The sequence below is a fragment of the Panthera onca genome, chromosome E2, assembly GCF_046562875.1.
Source record: "Panthera onca isolate mPanOnc1 chromosome E2, mPanOnc1 haplotype 2, whole genome shotgun sequence".
In the NCBI taxonomy this organism is placed as follows: Eukaryota; Metazoa; Chordata; class Mammalia; order Carnivora; family Felidae; genus Panthera; species Panthera onca.
The window spans coordinates 29,931,613-29,939,937 of NC_138353.1; the positions used below are offsets into that span (position 1 = coordinate 29,931,613).

The following is an 8,325-nucleotide window of genomic DNA, read 5'->3' on the forward strand; positions in this document are numbered from 1 at the left end:
AGATTTGTCAACAGTGGAAGGCACCCAATATTCTTTCTAAAAGAATGGAGAAAGAGTCATGGTCACAAAAGTAAGAGAAGCAAAAATATTTTAGTTGAAGTGGAAAATGGCTGTAATTATCCATTATATTTGAGGTGACATGTGTTCATTTGGTCTCCCAGGTAGCCATACACCCTTTTACTGTTAACAGAAATTTGTGTATAACTCTCTTTCCTTCTATGTCCATGGAGCTTACTGGATTAAGAATTTGTGGTCGAGAGTTATTTTATTTTATCTTAATAGTTGAAAACTGTAGCGCTGGGGCGCCTGGGTGATTCAGTCAATTAAGCGTCTAATTTCATCTCAGGTTACCATCTCATAGTTTTTGAGTTCAGGCCCTGCATTGGGCAGTCCGCTCTCAGTACAGAGCCCTCTTCAGATCCTCTCTCTCCCTCTCTCTCTGCCCCTCCCTCTCTCTCCCTCTCAAAAATAAATAAATATCTGGGGCACCTGAGTGGCTCAGTGGGTTAAGTGTCTGACTTCAGCTTAGGTCATGATCTCACAGTTTGTGGGTTCAAGCCCTATGTCGGGCTCTGTGCTAACAGCTCAGAGCCTGGAGCCTGCTTTGTATTCTGTGTCTCCCTCTTTCTCTGCCCCTCTCCCACTCACGCTCTGTCTCTCTCTCTCTCTCTCTCTCTCTCTCAAAAATAAAGAAACATTTTTGAGGCACCCGGGTGGCTCAGTCAGTTAAGCTCCCGACTTCGGCTCAGGTCATGATCTCACAGTTCGTGGGTTCCAACCCCACATTGGGCTCTGTGCTGACAGCTCAGAACCTGGAGCCTGTTTCAGATTCTGTGTCTCCCTCTCTCTCTGTCCCTACCTTGCTCACGCTCTGTCTCTCTCTGTCTCAAAAATAAACATTTTAAAAAATTAAAAATAAATAAATAAATAAATATTGTGTAAAAAGAAAAAGAAAATAAACATTTAAAATAATAATAGTAATAATAAAATCTTAAAAAGAAAAACGCAGTGCCCCTGTTCTTTGGCCTCTCTGGTCTCCGATGGAGAAATCCATTATCATCCAGTGTTTGTCTGTAAGTAACGCCTCATTTCTTTGTGGCTTCTTTCAAGATTTTTTTTTTTTATGTGTAGTATTCAGAAGCTCATTTATGATGTGTCTTTGTGTGGCCTTGTTTATTTATCCTGCGTGGAGTTAGCTCAGTTTCTTGAATAGGTTTATGATTTTGGCCAAATTTCTAAAGTTTTCAGATATTTTCCTTCAAACATTCCAATACTTCTTTCTCTTTGCTCTCCTTCTGGGATGCCAATAACATAGATGTCAGCTCTTTTGTTATCGTACTACAGGTTTCTGAGACTTCGCTCACTTTTCTTTCAGTCTATTTTTGCTCTGTTGTTCGTTACAAAGCTGTAGTGATCGAGACAGTATGGTACTGGCACAAAAAGAAACACATAGATTAATGGAAGAGAACAGAAAACTGAGAAATGAACCCACAGCTACATGGTCAACTACTCTTTCACAAAGCAGGAAAGAATATCTAATGGAAAAAGACAGCCTCTTCAACAAACGGCGTTGGGAAAACTGGATAGCAGCATGCAAAAGAATGAATCTGGACCACTTTCTTACACCAGACACAAAAATAAACTGAAAATAGATGGAAGACCTAAATGTGAGACAGGCAACCATCAAAATCCTAGAGGAAAACACAGGCAGTATCCTCTTTGACATTGGCTGTAGCTACTTCTTACTAGATATGTCTCCTGAGGCAAGAGAAACAAAAGCAAAAATAAACTATTGGGACATCAGCAAGATAAAAAGCTTCTGCACAGTGAAAGAAACAATCGACAAAACTAAAAGGCAACCTACGGAATGGGAGAAGATGCTCGCAAATGACATATCTGATAAAGGGTTACTATCCAAAATATATAAAGAACTTCTAAAATTCAACACCTAGAAACCAAATAATCCAGTTTGAAAAAAGGGGAGAAGACATGAAGAGACATTATTCTCTGTTATTTAAGTTGGGTAAACCGTATTGGTATATCCCCAAGTCTACTGGTTCAATCCTCTCTCATTTCTGCTCCAGCATTGAACTCATCCGGTTAATTTTTAAAAAAATTTTGTTGAATGTTTATTTATTTTTGAGAGAAAGAGAGAGAATGTGTGTGAGAGAGAGCCGGGGAGGGTCAGAGAGAGAGAGAGGGAGACACAGAATCCGAAGCAGGCTCCAGGCTCTGAACTGTCAGCACAGAGCCCAAAGTGGGGCTGGAACCCATGGACCACGAGATCATGACCTAAGCCCAAGTGGGAAGCTTAACCGACTGAGCCACCCAGGCGCCCCTCATTCAGTGAATTTTTAACTTCAGTTACTTTATTTTTAAGTTTATAATGTCCACTCTGTTCTTTTTTTTTTCTAATTTTTTTTTTTTTCAACGTTTATTTATTTTTGGGACAGAGAGAGACAGAGCATGAACGGGGGAGGGACAGAGAGAGAGGGAGACACAGAATCGGAAACAGGCTCCAGGCTCTGAGCCATCAGCCCAGAGCCTGACGCGGGGCTCGAACTCACGGACCGTGAGATCGTGACCTGGCTGAAGTCGGACGCTTAACCGACTGCGCCACCCAGGCGCCCCCACTCTGTTCTTTTTATAACTTTTCTCCCTTGCTGAGAGTTTGTACTTTTTCCTTTGTTTCAAAAGAATTCATAATCACTTGCTGAAGCATTTTTAAGACAGCTGCTTGAATATACTTGCCAGACCATTCTGATTAACCTTGGTGTTAGCATCTTTGATGGTCTTTTCTCATTCAACTTGCGATGTTCTTGTTTCTTGGTATGAGGAGTGATTTTTTTATTGTATCCTGCACATTTTGGATATAGTATGAGTCTCTGGATTCTATTGAATCTTCATTTTTTAAGCAGGAAGTCCTCCTATTTTGAAGTCATGTGAAGGCTGGGTGTATCGGCTCCGTTTCCTGCTGAACTTCACTGACATCACCTCCAAAAAGTGGAGCCAAGACTCCCATCACACCACCTTGTTGCAGACAGATGTGGTAGGCCTTCAGTCCCATCCTCAGCCCATTAACATCTTTCTTGAAAAAGTGGTGCACCGACTCAATCCAACTTATTATCTCAAAGTGGGAGTGTAAGTTCAGCTCCTTACTGATGCGATGCGGGGGGAGGGCTACAACGCAGGGGGCTGACATAGCATTTCGCCGGAAGAGGTAGAAGTTCAGCTCCCTACTGGTCCCAACTCATGAAGGGCGGGAGTAAAGTGTCAATTAGCTCCGCCCCTCACCACCTCATTCTACCTGTTGATGCCAGTGGCGGGCGGGGAGGGTGGCAGCTCAGAAGACAGGTGGAGAAAGCAGAGTGTTGAGTAGCCCTGCTTCACACTGCCTCATTCAGTCTCCTTGCCGTGAGGTTGGAGGGGGAAGCTCAGCTCTCCGTTAAATCCCACTGACCTCCAGAAGCAGGGAAAGTGGAGCACAGACTGGCTCCAACTTACATTGCCTTATTGAGCCTCAAGGTTGCTAGATCATGCGGCGGAGATTCAGTGCGCCATTGGACTTGGTCAAATACTGTAATTTGATCCCTCCCCACCAGTGCTCTGTTCAAGAAAGGGCTGAAATCAATCCGAGATAACTCAGTGTTGGGACTTTGTGGGGACAATTGGGAAATATAGGGTTATTAAGAGAGCCTCTCTCTTTGTGCTGGACTTGAGGTTGGTGGGAGTAGACCTGGAAACTATGGAGACTGCTACCTAACGATTTAAGGAGAGTTTAAGACTCTTTTGTCTTCCCTATACAGTAAACACAGTGGTTAGGTACATATACCTGATTTCAAAATGTAGCTCAATTATGAGACTTTGATCACAACATTTTTACTAAGTAAAATGGAAATAATAAAAGTATATCCCCTACAGGGTTATTTCAAACATTTAATGAAGTAATGCACGTAAAGCAGTTCAACCAATGTTTGGCATGTTGTGAGTTCTCGCTAAATGGAAACAGTGATGAATAATTGACAATGGTTGTTCATGGCAAGCCAATGTCTTCTCCTTTCCTTTTATCTTTCATAGGACTGAGCTCATGGTAAGTGCTTAATAAATATACCAGCACCAACCAATGTATCAGGAATTAGCAGATTAAAACCTGCTAACTCAATTTTCTATCCCATCACAATACTTGTTTTAATGTAAAGATTAGAGCTGGCTGACCAACTGTACCCTCACCATCTGCTGTCCCCACAACATATCAGTACTGTCTCTTCCACATCTGTCTCTCCAGGGATTCTGTATCAAAAGCAATTTCCCATGAGACTGACATCCTTATAGCTGCACAGAATAAAAACTCCTTATCCACAGTAATGTAGAGACTCTTCCCTTCCTCCTCTAGTTTCCCAGTTTCCCCCTTGTCACTTTTTAAAAATAAACACAGTAGAACTTGGATTCGAGGAATAAAAGTTGTGAAGAACAGAACGTGAAAAAGTGTCAGATGACACTGGTATTAATATTGCGCTTCTGGAGTCGTGTTAGGGTTTTTAAGCTGGTTGTGTAGTGAGAAATGCAGACAGATTAATAGCACCTTGCCCTCACTGGCACAATAAGAACCATTCTGCCAGATTTCCAGAACCTCGAACAAGGGAGCTGTAAAGTGAGTTTTATCTGAAGGCGACCACATTCAAAGAGCTTTTCTTATTCCAAACTCTAATTGTCAACATCATCGGGGAAAAAAATGGCCTGGGATTTACCACTGTCTCATTCACCACAGCCTGGTTGGATCTTTTCATTCCACTTTGGTAATAGGTATGAGTATATCTCAAATGATATTGTTATTTGTAACACTGATCCTTGAGATATCATGGAATTTCTTTTTCTCCTAAACTACCCTGCCACCAATCTGTTTGTGACAGTACTTAGTCCCATTTTTACTTCTCTCTATCATGCCTCTATGATCCCAAGAGTGGTATTCTCAGCAGAGGGTGACTCAGCCACTCCCCAGGGGGACATTTGGCAGTAACAAGAAATGTTCTCGACTATCACAGCCTGAAGGAGAGTGAAGAGGTGCAGGCCAGTGCTATTGGCATCTAGTGGATAAAGGCCAGGGATGTTGCTAAACATCCTACAACATACAGGATGTTCTCTCTCCCCCAACAAAGCATCTGGCCTAAAATGTCAATAATGTCAAAGTTAGGAACCCTGATCTAGAAGCTGGAAAACAAGATCATATTTCCAAGATATCTGTGCAGCCAGAGTTCCACACATGCTCAATTGGAAAGCAGAAGTGAGATCCATGAGACCACAGCTGTAACGTCCTTCGGCAAACTCATTGGCAGTGGTGTTTCATTCTTTTGTGGTGTGGTTCTAGGTCTACTCTCTGACCCCTAGATCCCGAGTGGCAAGTGTTAGCAGCATCAAGGTTCCCACTGGAAGTATCCGATGGCTTATTTGCTCCTACTTGCATAGCATTCAATTTTGTTTCTCTGGCCCTCCTAGACATTCTTGTAAGTGACTTAATGGCCTATAATAAATCCTTTTCTGCTTAAACTAGTTAGAGTGCATTATTTGGTCTGCAATTAAGGATCCTAAGTAATACAGTAAGTGATTATAGGCAATCAATCTTCAAGAAGATGGGAATGTGAGATTGATTACAGTTTGAAATCAATGCAGATTTAGTTAGCAATAGAAGGTGGAACTCGTGTAGGCATTGGAGGACCAAGTGGCTGCTGCTATATGGGAAGTGGATCGGTATGGTGGATTAAAGATGGTCACAGGTTTTTTTGTCACTCATCCATCTGTTCCTTCCCTTTCCCTTGAACATAGGCCATCCCTATTATTTGATTCAGTGAGTAGAGAAAGACAAAATTAATCCTTGTAAGCCCTTCAGAGGCAGGGCTTTAGATCTGCAGTATCTGCTTTTATCACTTAGAATACTCCCTTTTGGGATTTAGCCGCCATGCTGTGGGGAAGCCCAAGCAGCCATGAGACAGACTACTGGGGAGTAGAACCAAGGTATCCTTAGCTGATAACCCCACCCAAATTTCCAACCAACATCCAGCCATTAACTACCAGCCATTTTGGTTGTCTGTCTTGAATGTCCCAGGTTCTGTTGTCCCTCTGATGCTTGTCATCTTAGCAGTCACCACTAAATAGTCAATCCACAAAACTGTGAGAGATAATGATTGGGTTATTATTTTGAGTCACTAAGTTTTGAAGTGGTTTGTTACACAGCAATAGATAACCAAAATAATTGGCTACTTCCAACTATATTGACAAGTTTAAAAAATAAAATGACAAGTTGAGGATTTAAATTCTCTACTCAAGACATAGCCAGGGAGTCAGTTTCTATAACTAACTTGAAAGAAGGTGGCTACAAAAATTAGATGCCGAGTCCAATTCTGTGGGATGCCCAAAATTCAACATAGATGGAATAAACAACCTGATTGGATCTCTTGTGTACAAGTCAGAGCACTGATTTGGAAAGAATAAGATGTTGAGAATAGGAATGGTTGCATTTGAGAGAATTTGAATGATTCTGAGGACATCTAACCTCCCAAATCTGCCAACAGAAATTTATTGCCAGTGGAAGGAGCCCCTCTTTCTCTATCTGATGACACTCGTCCTGTCCAGTAGAACAACCAAGAAAGACATCATCTAAGGTAGATATCATCACAGAAATACCAATTATTCCCCTGCCTGAATGTACTACTTCTCAGAGGCTCCAAGCCTACAACTAGAGTCAGGGGCATCAACAAGCCCTGGGGCATCAGTTACAGAATAACTGATAAAAGAGGGGGCACGCTCAAAGAACTAAGAGATTTTGCAGCTGAATTTAGTGATATGAGTTTATTTAGCAGAATGGATTCACAACTCTCTTTTCCAGTTATTATGGCATGTGGCACCATGAGCAGCAAAGTCTCCCATGACACCCTGTATGAGGTGGTGAAGAAAGTCCTTCATGGGAACCAGTGCACATGCCTAAAGTTTTTGGAGATGGTGGAGTTTCAGATCATCTTGAAGAACAATGACCCTCAGAAGGACAAATGTTTCTGGAGCACTGTCAGGCTTAAGTCCACTCCCCATCCCAAGTTCACCATCTGTGTTTTGGGGGACCAGCAGCACTGTGATGATCCAAGCCTGTGGATGTTCCCCACATGGAGATTGAAGAAACTCAACAAGAATAAAAAAAATTAGTTAAGAAGCTGGCCAAGAAGTATGATGCCCTTCTGGCTTCAGGATCTCTGATTAAGGAGCTCCCACAAATCCTGGGCCCAGGCCTGGCAAGGTCCCTTCCTTGCTGACCCACAATGAGGACATGGTGGCCAAAGTGGATGAAGTGAAGTCCATGATCAAATTCCAGATGAAGAAGTTGCTGTGTCTGGCAGTGGCCGTTGGCCATGTGAAGATGACAGATGATGAGCTTGTGTACAACATCTACTTATCTGTCAATTTCCTGGTGTCATTGCTCAAGAAGAATTGGTGGAATGTCCAGGCTTTATACATCAAGAGCAGCACCCTGGGCAAGCCCCAGTTTCTGTACTAAGCCACAACTTAATAAACCCTAGTGCTACCACTATCTGTCTGCCTCTGACTAGGGAGAGAGAGGTGTTTTGTGAGCTGACATTGCATGCCATAGCACTGTGCTGATGACTGCAGTTTCTGGCGCTCAGTGATGGATAATCATTTTCTCCACACTGCAAACCAGAAAGTGCATTCTATCTTCAAAACCGCACAGTCTTATTTAGATCTCTTGGATACTTATAACATGTAACAGTAGGGTTGTTAACCAGGACTGAAGTTTTTCTGGTAACCCTGAGAGGGACAGATATGGACTAGGATTCCAGTTTCAATTGTTCCCACTGCTTACTAGTGGAAAGAGGGGCAAGATCTTCACAATGAAGACATTTACTCAGCCCTTGGCAGCGTGCCTAACCTGTGCCTTGAAGTTGCTTCCCTTTATGCCATGGATTCTTTCCGTAGGCTTTTTGTTTGGTTTTATCCCTCTAAGTTGTGAGTTTGGGCTCTTGGTCTGTAGGGATCACAAGGAATATTCCAGATGGAGATTGGGTTCCTAGATTCTTCAGATGGGAGTGGCCCACAACCCTGAGAAATTGAACTAGTGTTTGCCTATCTGACCCCCACATTGAATATACTATGTTCAGGGTAGTAATTTACTGTATGAGATGTTTAGGAAAACACAAGTCAGAGACACGTACGATATTGTAATCCATTGTCCCTATTTTCTAAGGGAGCTTACCAAATGGGTAAAACCATGTTGTGGAAACTTCTAGGCCTTTTGCTCCGCAGGTAGGCTCTGCTCACTTCCTG

The 8,325-nt window shown here is 42.5% G+C and overlaps 1 pseudogene; it reads left to right on the forward strand.

Moving 5' to 3' along the window:
* The first annotated feature begins 6,884 nt into the window (after nt 1-6,884).
* Nucleotides 6,885-7,540, forward strand: LOC132691350 (large ribosomal subunit protein uL1 pseudogene; annotated as a pseudogene).
* Nucleotides 7,541-8,325: the final 785 nt, after the last annotated feature.